Source organism: Macrotis lagotis, chromosome 1 (genome assembly GCF_037893015.1).
Source record: "Macrotis lagotis isolate mMagLag1 chromosome 1, bilby.v1.9.chrom.fasta, whole genome shotgun sequence".
Classification (NCBI taxonomy): domain Eukaryota; kingdom Metazoa; phylum Chordata; class Mammalia; order Peramelemorphia; family Peramelidae; genus Macrotis; species Macrotis lagotis.
The window spans coordinates 929,377,946-929,395,611 of NC_133658.1; the positions used below are offsets into that span (position 1 = coordinate 929,377,946).

Below are 17,666 nucleotides of genomic sequence, written 5' to 3' on the forward strand. Positions count from 1 at the left end.
CTCCCCACCTTGCTTCCCCACCCAACTTCTGGAGGAGTAGCTCTAGTGACCCCAACCCCCCCTCTGCTTCTCTTAACCAAGCCTCAGGGATACAAGTCTGTGGTCAAATTTGCCTCGAGTTGGGATTTCCTGCTCCTCCTACCTGCTGCTGTTTACCTGAAAAGATGCCGAATGATGCTGAAAGCAGGAATGCCCATTCTACCAAAAAAAAAAAAAACAAAAAAACTGTAATATCCACTCTCAGATACATGCCTAGAAGAGTTCAAAAGCCCATAGGGGAGCAAAGTACAACTAATGGAAGATCAGGCTTACAAATTATTTATTTTCGGTTTTTTGCAAGGCAATGGGGTTAAAGTGGCTTGCCCAAAGCCACACAGCTAGGTAATTTAAGTGTCTGAGGTCAGATTTGAACTCAGGTCCTCCTGACTCCAGGGCCAGTGCTCTAACCATTGTGCCACCTAGCCACCCCTACAAATTATTTATTTGTTGTATTTAAATAATTATGTATTTATATTTAGTTTATTTTTTCTCCATTATGAATTCTCTATTTTAAAGTTTTTCACACAATCTTTTCATTTACCCTGAGTCCTTTGATACTGATTAAGAGTTCCTCCCCACATCCATCATTAAAGATTTTCCCATTTTTATTACAGACTAAAGTTATTTCAGTGTGAATTCACTGATGATTTATATTAAGAGTTTCAGATGAGGAACATGACCAAAAGCTTTCCCACATTGCCAAAGTCCTTCTCACATTCACAACATCCAAAGAGTTTTCTTCCAGTTTGAATCCTCCAGTGGTTGATGCTGATGAGGTTTCTCCCAGTGAAGGCTTTCCCACATTGGTTACATTCACAGTTTACTCCAGAGTGAATTTGCTGATGATTATCAAGGTTGTCCTCTCACCCTCCCCTTGCAGACTTCACCACATTCACTTCTCCGAGAGCCTCTGATGGCCATTTATGCTCCCTGAAGGCTCTACTACATTAATTGGACTGATAGGGTTACATTCCAGTGTGGATTCTCTGGTGAGTAATAAGGTTTTCCTTCTGAATGAAGGCTTTCCATCATTTATCACAATCCAAGGGTTTCATTGCAGTATGAGTCCTCTCATGGATAACCAGGTCGTTTTCTCACAGTTTTCCCACATTCTTTACATTCAAAGGCTTCTCTCCAGTGTGAATTCTTGGATGATTAGTGAGGTTTTCTTTTGTAGTTAAGGATTTCCCACATTCACCACATTCAAAGGGTTTCCTTTGAGAATGAGATTTCTGATGTCCAATACACATTTCATCATCACTGAAGCTTTTGTCCTATTGGGTAGAATCAAGCAATTTTACTCCCAGGGTGAGTTTTCTGATGTTTATTTACTAAATGTTTCCCCATTTTCAAAAGTTTTCCAACATAAATCGTATTCAAAAGAGTTTTCTCCATTACGAATTTCCTGATGTCCACTGAGATTTAATCTCTTGCCAAAGGCTTCCTTTCCAAAGGTTTTATAGTTATGGAATCTTTCTTCAATGTCACCCTTCCATTGAGGAAAGATTGGTTCCATGTTCAAAAGTCTTACCAACTTACTACATCAGGTGACTCCCCATATTAAAAGTTTTTTCCAGCATGATTGTCCCTTGTTGGGGCTGTTTCTCCTGGTTGTGGTCTTGTCTCTAACCTAACTTCCCATTCCTGAGATTCTCCCATCCTGGGATTCCGGGTACTATCCATTAGCGATCTTTTGTAGGCCAGTGTCCCTAAGTAAATGTCCTCAAATGGAACTGAATTTTTGGTTTCACAGCTTGCCTCTGAACTCAGGTAATCTGAAATAAATGAAACTGTGTCAAACAGAACAGGCTGGAAAGTCACAAGTTGAATATAAAAGAGTAAGCTGCACATGATCAAAGATCCTAAACATCATGCACAATCCTCTTCTTCTTTGGTTAGGTAATAAGAAATGCCATTTTTTATTTTTATTTCATGTTTGTTAAGGTAAGAATAAAATACATAAATGTCCAATAGAACCCATTATCTTTTCTTTTTTAGGTTTTTGCAAATGGAATTAAGTGGCTTGCCCAAGGCCACACAGGTAATTAAGAAATGTCTGAGGCTGGATTTGAACTCAGGTACTTCTGACTCCAGGGCTGGTGCTCTATCCACTGCTCCACCTAGTTGCCCCAGAACCCATTATCTTCAGGTAGATATAAAGGTAGAAATTGTAATCTATGCTTCTATGTATATCATCTCTTACAGAATCATTTTGTCTCTTAAAAAGATGATGTAAAGTTATCTAAGAAGCTCTTCCTGACAGGCTGATGAATTTTAGAGAGAGAAAAGGCTTGCTTTGTGGCCATAACCAATGTGGGAAATTAGTTCATTTTTGTCAAGCAGGTTGGAGAAAAAACATATACTAAAAAAAAAAATTGATAAAGAATTGAATAAAGCAAAAACAAAGTTTATGAAATAATATAGTGCCCTAAAAATACAAAGAAAAGTTAGCACCCAAAGATATATGGCAAGACAAATGAAGTGATGCAGATGCAAGGACCTGAGTTCAAATCCAGCCTCAGACACTTAATAACTACCTAGCTGCCCTCAATCTCATTGCCTTGCCAACCCCCCCCCCCCAAAAAAAGCACTGCCAATGGTTTCAAAGTCTTGGTGAAGAAGGAAGAGCAGGTTAAGGAAGGGGTAGGGGATTTTCTTTAGTGGTTTTTTAGTGGGCTTTCTTTAGTGGTATCCCCAAGACAAGAGAGTTGATGCCATGCCAAGCAAGTGAATTGGATTTGAGGGGAGGGGGTTCTGTGCTAAGTCCCCAGCCTCACTTTCTGGGTCTATCTGGGTCTAGTGGCCAGATATGAATCAGGATGACTTAAGATGGCTCTGGATGCAAGGCAGTCTGGGTGAAGTGACTTGCCCAAGATCACACAGCTGTCAGTTGTCTGAGGCTGGATTTGAACTCAGGATCTTCTGACTTCAAGCCCAGGGCTCTATCTGCTGAACCACCCAGCGGCCCTCCGAGACATGAAGATGTCTGGCTGCCGCCACAAGGACGGCTTCTGAGGATGGTGTTTGGATTTTGAGGTCAGGGCTGGAAATACAGGGATGGCACCCTGTTCTAAACAGGATGAAAAGGAAAGGGAGGCTATGTCTAACCCCAGGTTAGATCACACAGAAGGTGAGGAGGCAGGCGACAGCTCAGACACCCCAACATCCATGGGAGACAACAGCCGGACCCGGGCAGCGGAGGGCCCAGGCAGAGGCAGATAACACCGACACCTGGGGGATGAACAGGTGAACAAGGCTTCTGCCAAGGAAGCAGGTGAGATGAGAGGGGGTGGGGAGGAATTAAAAAGATCTATTCTGTCAGGGGACTACAAGCAGATCACCTGGAGAGAAACAGGCGCCAACCAAAATTAAATTAAATTAAATTAAAAAGAAATTTTAAAAAAAGAGGCCCCAGACAACTTGGGAACCAGCGATGGGGGCTTCCGATCTCTCAGAGATCCACTGGAGGGAAACCCTTGGTAGAGAAGGTGGGAAGGCCTTCGGTGAGAAGGCGGCCTGGCAGAGCAGCTTGTGGGGTCCTGGGGTGGATGGGGAGGGAGAACAGCCTAGGTTGGGAGCCCAAGGGACTGGGAGGAGGCTGGCCCGGCCTTGGGGACCGGAGCATGGAAAGGGGTAGGTGTTAGGGGGACAGGGCAGGAGTTCTGTTTGGGGCATGTGGAACAGTAGATGTGGACGGAGGCAGGTGGGGCGGGAGACTGGGCGGCCGTGGGAGCTGAAGGAGTTCGGTGAAGAAGACAAGCGGGCAGGGCCAGCCCGTGGGGTCCCCCTCTAGTGGCCCTGCCAGACACGAGGGGGGCCCCCACATGGGCAGGGGCAAGGCCACAAGCGCCCTGGTGCCAAGGAGAGGAGGGTCTGGAGCGCCAGGGTCTGCCAAGGCCCAGGAGGCGCGAGGGAGGAGGTGAGGCCGAGAGGCTCGGGGCACAGTGGGGCGGGGGGCCCGCGCTGTGGGGGGCCCGCGCTGTGAGGGGTCGCGCTGTGGGGGCCCGTGCTGTTGGGGGCCCGCGCTGGGGGAGGGGCATGCTGTGGGGGGCCCGCACTGTGGGGAGCCCGCGCTGTGGGGGGCCGCGCATTGGGGGGGCCGCGCTGGGGGGGCATGCTGGGGGGGCCGCGCTGTGGGGGGCCCGTGCTGTTGGGGGGGGGGCCCGGGCTGTGAGGGGTCGCGCTGTGGGGGCCCGTGCTGTTGGGGGCCCGCGCTGGGGGCCCGGGGGGGGCCCGCGCTGTGGGGGGGGGCCCATGCTGTGCACTGTGGGGGGCCGGCTGTGGGGGCCCCGCGCTGTCGGGGCCCGCGCTGGGGGGGTGGGCGGACCGGGGCGGAGTACGGAGGGGCGCGGCGGGGGCGGGGCACCGGCCCCCCTGTGGCTGCTCCCCCAGGTGCTGCCTCTCTGCCCTCCACCTTCAGCCCCTCTCCCCGGGGCACTGGGGGCCCCAACAGGGAGAACCCCGCGGGCTGGGGCCGGAGCCCCGTGGGGGAGGGGCCCGTGGCCCCAGGGCCAGCCCAGGGGCCGGGCCGGCGGGGTCTTCGCGCCCGGGGCTTTCCGGGGGGCTCCGGGCCGCCCCCACCCTCCTGGGCGCGCCCCGGCTCTCCAGCACCCCCGCCCGGGCGGAGCCGCCCCCCACTGGAGACTCTGGGCCCCTCCTGGCCCCCCTTGAGGCCCCGGCCCGCCGGAGGGGGCGTGGCCACGAGCCTCTCCGCAGGGAGGGGGAACTCGAGCGCGCGCACGCGCACAACCGTCCGCGGGAGGAGCCGCTTTGGCCACGCCCAACCGCCTCTAGGCGCATGCGCCGACTCGCCACACCAGGGGGCGCCCCAGCCCTGGGTTCAGCCCTCGCTCGGGATTCTCATTCGCCGGCTCCGGCTCCTCCCACCCAGCCGGAGCAGGCGGAGCGAGCAGCCCAGGGGGCGGGGCCGGAACTTTCGACCAATAACATCATCCTCGGCGCGTCTTCGGCCCCGCCCCATCACCTCCGACCCGCCCCCTCCGAGGTCCGGACTCCCAGGCTCAAGCCTGGCGGAGGCTAGGTGGCGCTGTGGGGAGGGCGCCCGAGGATCTGGGTTCAAATTCGGCGCAAGCGGCTGCACCCGGGCTGCTGAGGAGAAGCTGCGGGCGGGCCCCAGAGCCTCTCCAGAGGGCCTCTGGGGGCCCCCAGGGAGAGTGGGGTTCCCGCCCTGGGGCTGGCACCGTGGCGAGGGGGCGATGACGTCATCTGGTACGGCCTCTGCGGCCGGGGTGGGGGGCACTCTGTTCCCAAAGGTGACAGAAGCCGGGGGTCCGGGCCGAGCCCCACTGAGCCTGCCCCGAGGCCCCCGCAGACACCCCAAGCAAGGCCCCCCCCGGGCGCCCCGCGGCTCCCCGCCCCCCCCCCCCCCGCCCCCCCCTGGCGCCCCCCGCCCCCCCGGGCGCCCTGCGGCCCCCCGCCCCCCCCGGGCACCCCGCGGCTCCCCGCCCCCCCCGGAGTCCCCCCGCCCCCCCAGCACCCCGCGGCTCCCCGCCCCCCCGGGCGCCCCGCAGCAGGCCGCCTCTCCTCCACTTCCATTTATAGCCGGGGTTCTCCTTTGACCCCCCCCTGTGACCCAGGCCCCGTGGGGCATGAGAAGCGGGGGGCCCATAGGAAAGGGGGTGGTTGCGACCCCCGAAGTAAAGCTGCTCAGGGAGGGGCAGCCCAGAACTCCCGGAGGACAGACGGTGAGAGGGCAAGGACAGACGGCCTGCGGCGCCAGTGGCCACATGGGCTGGAAGGCCAGAGAGACTGGGCCAGGGGCATCACCTGCATTTCTGTGGCGGGCAGGGCAGGGGGTGGCAGTGGTCTAGCCCCGCCCAGGGGCTCCAACGGACAACGTGCATCATGGTCCTTCCTATCAGTGGCAGAAACTGGGGCAAGGGGGAAGCTACCGGAAAAAGGGAAGAATTCAGTGTCACCCCCATCCTGGAATGGAGTCACTTTGAACAACAGAATTCCCCAGATAAATGCAAATAATATTTTTCCTTCCCCAAAATTTGTTTCCAGTCACAGCAGGCATCTTCCCTACATCACACCCGCACTCAAGTCCGAGTGATGCACACGTCAGGGCCTCACCTCCCTGAGGCCCGGTCGCCTGTCTCCTACTAGAGGCCTTCCAGGCTCCACTCAGAGTGCTGTCACTGAGGCCGAGCCACAGGCCCCACAAGGGGAGACCGAGGGAGCCCTCCAAGGCCACGTCACGGGACGGCCAGGAGAGGCTGGACCCGTGAGGAAGAAGACTGGACCTCATCGGAAGTGCTCAAGGCAGAGAGCATGAGCATACACACACACACACACACACACACACACACACACACACACGGAAAGGGGAGAAGGATGATGGGGAAATTACAAGGACAATAGCTGAGGGGAGAAATTAGTCCTAAGCAAAACAATCCTGAAGCATACAAAAATGTACACAACTTTTTTCAAGGTGGCAAACAACTGAAAAATGAGGAAATGTCAGGGCAGCTAGGTGGCACAGTGGATAGAACAACCAGCCCTGGAGTCAGGAGGACCTGAGCTCAAATCCAGCTTCAAACATTGAATAATTGCCTAGCTCTGTGAACTTGGGCAAGTCACTCTTCACCCCATTGCTTTAAACCAATAAAAATTTAAAAACAAAAGGAAAGAAAAGGCAATGTCTATCAACAGAGGAATGGCTCAACTTTTTAAGGAATATAAATGTGATGTGATACTCATTTGCTATAAGCAATTACAAAGGGATTGTTTCAGGAAAAACTGGAAAAGACTTCTACAAACTGATGCAAATGGATGTGAAGAGAACCAGAAGAACACTACACACAATAACAATAGTAGTGTAAGGATGGCACACCAACCTCATGCCTGAATGCCTGTGAAATTTGGATGGTCCACCAACACCAAGTCAGGAAACAGAATTGTCTTAATGATGAGGTTTGAGAGTGTGTCTCTAAAGAATTAAGACTTAATCCTTCTCTGGAACCAAGCAATGACATTTATTGATGATCAGCAGGCTAGATCATATGATATCTGGCCTTGTTTTCAACAAGTGGTGGAATAGGGTGTTTCTCTGAGGGAGCTACAGTAGCATGTGACTCCTCAGAATACATCCAGAGAAGCCCACTCAGGGGGATATTAATGTATGATAATGATATAGCAATTAGCTAGACTTCATTATAAGTTTACGTAAGAACACCAAAGAAGGGTTCTAGGTCCATATCCCTATGATGCTGTTTTCTTATTGGCTGGTCTAAACAGGACTTAGGTCAAGGTATCCTTGTCATTCTATGGGGTCCTATGGGGGAGTCAAGGGATTGCAGCTGGGGAATATTACATCGTTAGGAAGAATCTGAAGATCACCTGGCAGGACAACATATCAAACATTGAGATTCTTTCTCAGGCTGAATTACCAAGCATTCAACATCACCTATAGAGAGCACAACTTAGATGGACTGATCATGTTGTTCGAATGCCAAATGTACATTAGCCAAAAAGACTATTTTATGGAGAACTCACATGAGGCAAGAGATTATATGGAAGTCAGAAGTGATATAAGGACACTCAAGATCTCTCTGAAGAATTTTGGAATTAATTTTGAGACATGGCACAGGACCATCATTGTACTCTGTGAGCAAAGCAGAATTGCCATAACTCAGAAGAAACATGAGATGTACACATTTAAAGAAGTCTCCATTCCAAATGTTCATGTCAATATTTGAGCCTGACTTTTGACCATCTTGGAATGGTCTGATCAGCCAAAATCAGACACAGTGCACCTTGACCTCAATGGAGTGACGTCATTTTGATCCTCTTCAAGAATGAAGGGGACAGTTAGGTGGCACAGTGGATAGAGCACTGACCCTGGAGTCAGGAGGACTTTAGTTCAAATCCAGTCTCAGACACTTAATATGCACTTAGCTGTGTGACCTTGGGCAAGCCACTTAACCCCATAGCCTTGCAAAAATAAAAAAAAAAAGAATGAAGAACAAGAATCACCAAGGATGATCAACTGTGAAAGACTTAGCTATTCTGACCAATGCATTGATCCAAGATCAAAGGACCCATGAGGAAAAATGCTATCTACCTCCAGAGAGAAAACTGATGACTTCTGAGTGCAAAAGCATGCATTTTACTACTTTCGTTACTTTTCTTGTTTGTGTATGTTTGTTTTATTTTGCAACATGGCTTATATGGAAATATATTTAGCAAAATTTCACATGTGTGATCACTATCATATTGCTTACCCTATCAGTGAATGAGGAAGGGACAGGAAGGAGAGAAAGAATTTGGAACTCAAAATTTTTAAATGGAAAAATTATATGTAATGGGAAATATTTAATGATACACACATATATATAGTTTTTTTTTTTGCAAGGCAAATGGGGTTAAGTGGCTTGCCCAAGGCCACACAGCTAGGTAACCATTAAGTGTCTGAGCTCGGATTTGAACCCAGGTACTCCTGACTCCAAGGCCGCTGCTTTATCCACTGCGCCACCTAGCTGCCCACATATATATATATATATATATATATATATATATATATATATATATATATAGTTTTGATAGAAAATTTTAAAAAATGATAAAAGGAATGGTTTCAGGGGATCTTGGGAAGACCTGGATGAATTGTTGCAGAGGGAAAGGAACAGAACCAAAAGAACAGTGACTACAACGAAAACAAAAATTTTAAGGCAAACAATCTGGAAAAACTTGGAATGTGATCAACATAATGTCCAGCCATGATTCCAGAGCACTCATGATGAACCATTCCAACCACCTCCTGATAGAGGTGAAGGTCAGAGTGCAGAAGGAAATAGATTATTTTTTGGATCCAAGCAATTTGGAAATTTGTTTTGCTTGACTACATGTAGGTTGTAACTATACAGGAGTTTTGCTTTTTTTTTCTCAATTAGAGGGCAAGGGATGGGAGGGCAAGAAGTCATATTTTTGCCCTTTAAAAAAGTAAAATTCAATTTGAAATGTTAAGAAAAAAATAAGAGGGGGGCAACTAGGTGGTGCAGTAGATAGAGCACCAGCCCTGGAGTCAGGTGGATCTGAGTTGCCTTGCAAAAAAAGAGAGAAAGAAAGAAAGAAGTGTTAGACTAGATTTTTAAAAAAGAAAAGAAACATTCAGCCCAATAGAGGAATAGGAGGGAGCAGGGATGGGGGTGGGGATGGGGTGTCATAGGTGATGGCAACTGGATAGTAGAAGGATTACTCATAAGTAAAACAAGCACTAAGCTCAAAGGAAGAAATGGGGGGGGCAGGGGGAGGAAGAAACCAATAGTAAAAAGAGCACCAAAGCATCACAGATTCTTCTATGCCTTTAGAGGAAGAATCTAGGTCAGCCATGCTCAATTCAAACCCAGCTCAGTCCTTGACTCTCAAGACCACTTTCCCAGGTCCTTGAGATCTTGGCCTCAGAAGCCTTCTCACATCAGCAAGGCCTGAAGCCTACAACCTCCTATTTTCCATAACTTCCACAAGCCATGTTCACTTCCAAACCAACTGAAACTCTGATTTCCCCAACTACTTTTCTACAACTCTGCCATCACTGCTTTCCTTTTCAGTTCCATTTTGTGTGTTACCTTACTCCATTAGAATAGAAACTCCTGGGACAGCTATGTGGTGCAATGGTTAGCACGCTGGCCATGGAGTCAGGAGGACCTGAGTTCATTCTGACCTCAGATACTTAATAATTGCCTAGCTGTGTGACCTTGGGCAAGTTACTTAACCCCATTGCCTAAATAAATAAAATTTTAAAAAATAAAATAAGAACATAAACTCCTTGGAGTCAGGAAGTGTCTATCTTTTTGGCTCTATTTGCATTCCTGGTTCTTAGCACAACACATGATAAACCTTAATTAAGGCTGTGAGTCCAGATAATTTCACCCTTAGCAGTCCTCCGATAGAAGGATCATTTGAGAAAAAAATACAGGGTGAAAATCAACATGTTTTTAATACATGATAGAAATATGAAATCTGCTTGAGGAGTGATTCACAATGGCTCCTGACCTTTGTGAAAATGATCTTGAACAGTGCTCTTTTGGAGATGGAAGACCTTGGAACCATTTCAAACCACTTTGAGGATGGCATCATTATGGAGTCTCACAGTCTGTGCATCTCACCTATGCTGGTCATTTAGAGCATTAGGAAGGTCCAGATGTGCAGAGATTTTCAGATATTAAACAAGAGAAACAAAGTAGTTCAATACATCCATGATACCTTAGACTAGTTTCTAGATAGACTGTTATTTACAGAATCCATGTTGTGGACACACTCAGATATGAACTGCAAAGGAATAGGAGACAAAGCAGATTTGATGAGCTCAGCAGAATTCTCCCAGTTTGATCATAAGTCCTAAGTTATCTTGAGAGTACCTGCCATCCTTCAGTGACATATGGACAAGACCCCTAACTACTTGAATATGTTGGTGTGTCATCACTTTCGGGAAGACCAACAAGAGTGTGAGAAGAGGCCAGTAAGTGTATTCCATTGGCCAGGTTCCATAGATGCTGGTCTAAAGCTCTCTGTCAAGTATGTGGATCACACAATTTCACAACAGGGAGATAGAACCAAACCAAGAAGGCTAACTGGTGTTGATCAACTGGCCATGATCAAAGATTATTTCTCACTTATGACTTTCCTAGAATTTTTTGCTGCTGTCAGAAATATGGAATGGACTGTCTAATCATCATCTAAGACATTCAATGATCTCACTCATGGGGCTAAGCAGAGTCAAAACTAAAAGTTCAAGAGAGGCCCTTGCAGGGCCATCTTCAGATTGGTAGGATCAGAAGTCCAAAGAAGTATTCAAGGACTTGTTCAAGTGCCCCACAAAGAAAGCAGTGGTGACTTACAGGAAACCTACAAGGGGCTTTAGTTATTCTATAATACTAAGGCTTGGGAGCAGACTTGGACCAAGTAAGACAGAACTTCCTAATGGTAAGATTCCTTCTCCTCTACTGGAACTGGACTTTCAGTATGAAGGGAGCTGACAATAAGCTCCTAGAACAAGCATATTGAGCTTCATTTCACATAATCCATGGATACATTCTGATCAGAGTTAAGCCAAGCTGGACTCTATTGGAGAAGAGTGATGGCAGTAGCAAATGAGTAAACATGGTCTCTGTTGTAACTTAAATTTGTAGACTAAACAGTCAGGGGGTGGTTTTATTTGTTTTTGTGTGTGTGTGGCTATGTGTCTGTCTTTCTGTGTGTGTTTACTTTTAAGAAAGACATGTTGCTACTGCCTTTCTGTGGTCTCCCTGTGAAATCAGCCAACCACTCCAGAATAGCAGTTGTTACCTATCTACCATCAAGAGCAGTTAGTTAAGATAGTGGAACTGCAAGAAGCACAACCAAGCTTTTCCTCACCAGACTGAATCCTAATCAGTAATATCAGGTAAAAAAATATAGTGAGTCATATTTCCAGACAAGGTTGGCAAAGGAAGATAGGAGATGTGCAAATATTTGGAATGACATGAAGCCAGGAGCACCTCCATGCCTTCAGAACTTTCAAGCATAGTGAATTAAGATGGACCTATTAAAACCAAGTGTCCTGGCTGTGGACTAAGCTTAAAGAGGTCCTAGATCTGGTCAGAGGGGGCTTGACCTGATGCAGAGAACAGAATGGGAATGGGTTCATTCTCTCTCTCTCTCTCTCTCTCTCTCTCTCTCTCTCTCTCACACACACACACACACACACACACACACACACACACACACACACACACACATATTCTCTTTCACATTCTCCAAAGCTGGATAGCAATCATCACAAACTGAGAAGAGAACCTGCCCCTAGGGATTGGTCCAGGGCAGGCACTGGGTTGTAAAATAAGATTTAATGGGACAAGTCACAATTAGGTGATGCTGAATCCAGGAACAGAGTAGGGTCTCATTGTTAGCCCCAAGTCTAATATCAAGCTGCAATAGAATAACTAGAGCAGGGATTCCAAAGCAAAGGAGCCTCTAGTTCTGCCATTGAACGTGTAGAACCTTCCAGCTAGCTGATAGCAATTGAGTCCAGAAGCAGGCTTCTGGAGCTACAAACAAGAGTTTGGATCAACCCAAACCAGGGTCTCAGAACGGGAGGGAAGTGCTCAGACTTTCTCCTAGATAAGACTGGTTCAGGCTCACTTAAAGCTCACTAGTCCCTGCTCTGAGGTATCCATGAGATCTTCAATATTTTGAGAAAGCAACAGTAATACTCAAAAAAATATCAAACAGGTTCATAATTTCCTCCAGAAGTGCACAGATTCTTGTCCTACCATAAATTCCAAAGTCAGGGAGTAGGCTGAAAGAATGAGAAAAGAAGAAAAGGATCCCATTATATAGAACTATTATACCAACAGGGATGCCTGAGACATAAACACAGAGAGAAGATGATTCCAAAACATCTATAAACAAAGCCTCAAAGAGCATAGCTTGGGTACAAGTTCAGCTAAACTTCCTGGAAGAAGAAGAGTCTCTCCCTTTTTAATTTAAATTGATTTTATGAATTAAATGAGTACACTGGGGAAAAAATTAGGAAAGAAATGAGAGCTACGGAGAAAGAATTAGAAAAAAGAATTAATAGCTTGGCACAGGAGGTATAAAAGCTTGCCAAAGAAGACTATACCCTTAAATTAGAGTGGGCAAAACAGAAGTTACTGAATCCAATAGAGAAAAGTAAATATTAAAACAATGTCAAAAGACAGTGGAAAAAAATAGAAGAAAATGCAAAGTGTCCCATATAGGAAATAAATGATCTGAAAAATATATTAAGGAGAGAAAAATTCAGAATCATTGGACTACCATAAGCCAGGATCCCCCCCCCCAAAAAAGCCTAAACACAATATTTCAAATCATTAAAAAAATACTTTTCAGATTTCTTAGAAATAGGATAAAATGGAAAGTTCCCAAATTAAAATACCCAAGAACATTATAGCCAAATTTCAGAACTTTCAGGTTAAAAAAAAAAACCCTGCCAAAAAAAGAAAGATTTCAAATATTGTAGAACTGTTAGGATCCCACAGGATTTTGCAATCAATACCATAAAAGAGCAGAATGCTTAGAATACAATGCTTTTTGAAAGGCAGAGATAAAGCTTTACAACCAAGAATATCAAGGAAAACATTATAATCTTATGGGGCTGGGGGTAGGGGGAAATGGACCTCTAGTGAGACAGAAGAATCCAAGTATTCCTGATGAAAAGATCAAAGCTTCAGAGGCACTTTGAAGTATTAAACTGAGGAGTCAAGAGAAACACAAATGAACAGTCCTAAGAGATTAAACAAGGTTAAATTGTCTGTATTCTAATATGAAAAAAAGTGTGTGTGTGTGTGTGTGTGTGTGTGTGTGTGTGTGTGTGTGTGTGTGTGTGTCCTTCAGAACACTATTAGCATCAGGAATCACAGAGAAAGTGTAATTTCTTAAGATTGCTAGTTATGTCTTAGAAGAATAGAAAAGGAAAGGGGAAAGGGAAAGGAGTGAGGGAAATTGCTTCCCTTAATTGGAATGCATAAATAGAAGACTATACAAATAAGAGAAAGGGATGGGAAGAATAGCTAATACTTAAAATTCACTTTCCTATGAATTGGTTCAAAAATGGGAAGAATACACAAAAAGATAGATGAAAAATTACTGGGAAAAGGGAGATGGAAGGGGAAGGAATGAAAAGGAGGGCAGATCAAAGGGAGGGAGCTGGTGATGTAGAGGCTAGAGCCCTGGGCCTGGAGTTAGGAAGACCAGAGTTCAAATCCAGCCTAAGATACTTTCTAGTTTTGTGACTGGGCAAGTCATTTAATCTCTAAAGAACAAAAAAATGCAGTGAATCCACTGGTGCAGGAAATAGCAAATCACTCCAGTATGTTTGCCCAAAAAACCCATTGGACAGCTAGTCCACAAAGTCATGAAGAGTCACACATAACTGGACAACAAAAAAAAAAACAAGATTAAGGGAGGGATTAGCTGTAAGTAAAACATTCAAACCAGGAATGGTAGATCCTGAAGAGGGTTTAAAAGAAAGAAAAACGGAGCCTGATTAGGCTCTAGGTGAGGGAAAGAGAAAAGGAAAAGGGAAATAAGATTTAATAAAATTTGGAGCATTGAGCTAAGCACCTGCTTTCTCTCCTCCCACCTTGTACTTCTTTTTCAGGGGAGAACAGAAAATAAAGGAAGGAAACATAAGAAAATAGAAAGAGGGAAATACATACTTGACAATAATAACTGTGACTATGAATGGAATGAACTCACCCATAAAATGAAAGAAAAGGACACTTAGAAAGTAGAATCCGGGGCGGCTAGGTGGTGTAGTGGATAAAGCACCAGCCTTGGAGTCAGGAGCACCTGGGTTCAAATCCGGCCTCAGACACTTAATAATGACCTAGCTGTGTGGCCTTGGGCAAGCCACTTAACCCCGTTTGCCTTGCAAAAACTTAAAAAAAAAAGTAGAATCCAACAATATGTTGCTTATGAGAATCATTCATGGACAATAAAAATTCACACATTTAAAACAAAGGGCTAGAACAAAATCTGTTGATTTAGGTGAAGGAAAATAGTCTAGATGGCAATAATGATCTCAGACAAGACAACAGTAAACAGATAATTTAAAAAAGATAAAGAGAAAAACTACAGTTTGTTGAATGAAATCAGACAATAAATTACTATCAGTACAGTTAGGTAACAGTACCTAGAGCACTGAACCTAGGATCAGAAGGACCTGAGTTCAAATCCAGCCTCAGCCACTGACTGTGACCTTGGACAAGTCACTTAACCTTGTTTACCTCCATTTCCTCGATTATAAAACAGGGACCCTGGAAAAGGAAATGAAAAACCACTCCAGTATCTTTGCCAAGAAGCCCCCATGACTTGACAACAGTGACAACTGACTATTTGGTCTCTGGAGACAATGGAAAAATATTAGCAAACTGGAAGATAGAAGCTCTAAGGCACCCAAGAAACATCCATCAGAGCTAGGCAATATACGCTCTACCAGGTGATAGAAAACATCATCTTATACTACTTCATCCAACACCACTCCTGGAAATAGAGGTGAAGGACAGCCCAGGTCTTAGTCCTTTTGCAGCAGGGGAAGAGAGCAGCCACAGGATATTCTGAGCAATGTCCAGCAGAGCACTAATGACTCCTGCCTAGCTGAGGAAGCACCTATCCTAAGAATCACTGGATTCAGTAGTGGGGGACCAGTACGAGAGTAACCCCTGGGCTCCACATTAGAGGGGAAAGAACCTAAGCAGAGCCCTATGTGAAGGAAGTCCTGCAGCCCTGGGAAACACCAGGAAGATCCCTTAAATTCCTTGAAGGAGTGTCCCAGTCTGATGAAGGCAGTCCTTGTCTACGTCAATTGGTTCTAGGACTTGACTCAAACTCAGCCTCCCTTCCCTCTCTTCTCCTACATCTTTCAACCATACATGCTTGTTTGTTTATTAATTAGAAATACACTTGAAGCACAAAAAAATTAACAATGCGGGGATGAAGCAAAAACATTATGCTTCCACTGGCCTTGAAAGTAAAAGAAGAGAATTTTAGATAGAACTTCAGACAATGTGGAAAAGATTTTTTTAGATGAGTGAGAAAATTGCTTTATATTAAAAGGCATTAAAATAATTAATCAATATATATATACTTAATACATGTATACATATGCACTTTCTGTGTGTGTGTGTGTGTGTGTGTGTATATAGAGTGCTAATCTAGCAGGGGCAGCTAGGTGGCATCATAGTACCTGGGTCAGGAAAAGGAGTTTTTCTGAGTTAAAATTAAGTTTCAGATACTAGCTGTAACCCTGGACAAAATCACTTCAACCTGCTTGCCTCAGTTCCTCATCTGTAAAATTAGCTGGAAAAGGAAATGGCAAACCACTCCTGAATCTTTGCCAAGAAAACCCCAAATGGGGTCATGAAGGATTCAAACACAACTGAAACAATTGAACAATAACAACAAAATATTGTAGCATTTAAATGCTTAAAGGAAAAGTTAATTGAATTCAAGGGAATAGCAAATCTCTAATAGTGGGAGACTATATTGTACTCTTTTCTGACCTAAACAAATCTAAAAGAAATAAAAACAAGCAAGAAGTTAAGTGCCTGAATGGAACTTTATAAAAATTAGAGATTAAAGATTCTGTAGGGTCACAGAATGGGAATAGAAAGGAACTTACATCCTTTTCAGCTGTGTATGGAACGTTTACAAAAATTAATCATGGATTGAATTACAAAGACCTTACCCCCCTCCCTCCAAATAGATCTAGATCAAGATCTAGATCTATCTGGACCTTTTCACTGCCCTGACACTATGTACTACTTCATTGTCCTTACCCCTGTGGTTACATCAGTTAAATCCATTCTCCCATAAATGACCCTGCCTTGGGCAGCAAGATGGCTCAGTTGGTGGAACACTGGAACTGGAGTCAGGGAGATCTGAGTTCAAATCTGATCTCAGACACTTCCTACTATGTGGCTGTTTGCCTCAGTTTCCTCATTTATGAAAATGAGAATAAAAATAGCAACCACCTCACAGAATTTTTAATGAGGATCAAATGAGACAAATTTGTAAAATGTTGAGCAGAGTGACTGACACATAGATGATCTCTATCAACATCTGTCATTATTATTTTTATTATTACCTGGCCCTACCTCCATCAGCAACTCTTCTAGCTGATCATAATCTCTGGCATCACCTTTTTCTTGCATTGTCCTGACCCTGCAAGGAGCAAAACAGTCTGGGTCAAGGAATTAGCAGACTGTGGTTGGTGTGAAAAAAACTGCATAAATAGCCTTCAAATTCCATCTGAAACCCCCATCTTCCACCAGAAGCCTTCCTCAACCCCTCAATTCCATTGCCTTCCTTCTCTTATCTACCTTCTGTTTATTCTTATGTAGTATTGCTTATGTAGACATTGCTGTTGCCATGTAATCTCCTCATTAGCTTGTAACCCTACTTGAAGGCAGGGCCTGTCTTTTGTCATCTTGTATATGCCCAGAGCTTAGATAGTAGGTGCTTAATAAATGTTTATTGACTGAAGTAGGTATGACTCCAGAAATGTCAGTGATGGGAGGATCTTGGGAACCAAAGATATGGGCACAGAAAAAGACCCCAGCACACAAAACACTGGAAAAATAACGGTGAATGCTGAAGTGAGAAAGATTCATCAAAGATCATCTAGTTTGGGGCAGCTAGGTGGTGCAGTGGATAGAGCACCGGCCCTGGAGTCAGGAGGACCTGAGTTCAAATCCAGCCTCAGACACTTCTTAATTACCTAACTGTGTTGTATTGGGCAAGCCACTTAACTCCATTGCCTTGCAAAAGCCAAAAACAAAAAAAACCCCAACCATCTAGTTCAACCTACTCATTTTACAGGAAAGGAAACTGAGGTCAAGAAAAGAAAATGCCTTACTCAGAGACATACAGCAAGTCCTTAGATGAGGTGGAAACAGAATCCAGTTCTCATGATTTCCGGTCCACATGCAATCTTTTTGAGGGAGGGTCTGGTCAAAAATGGACTTTGGCCCTTTCGTAATTTAGCTGGGGGTCAGGTTCAGTGTGGGTGGAAGCAATAGGGATGACTCAGCAGGCCACCCAGAGCTAAATGACCTTGGCCAGAGAAATGACAACCTCCCACT

At 45.5% G+C, this 17,666-nt stretch overlaps 1 long non-coding RNA gene across 2 annotated transcripts; it reads right to left on the minus strand.

The window, feature by feature from the left end:
• Positions 1–309: 309 nt before the first annotated feature.
• On the minus strand, positions 310–17,508 carry LOC141510119 (uncharacterized). 2 transcript variants are annotated; one of them, XR_012474775.1, is made up of 3 exons: positions 17,441–17,508; positions 16,680–16,746; positions 310–1,814 (listed from the first exon to the last, which is right to left on the minus strand). It is a non-coding gene; the product is annotated as an uncharacterized LOC141510119 (long non-coding RNA). The 2 variants fall into 2 exon arrangements; XR_012474776.1 differs by having other exon boundaries at positions 16,670–16,746.
• Positions 17,509–17,666: the final 158 nt, after the last annotated feature.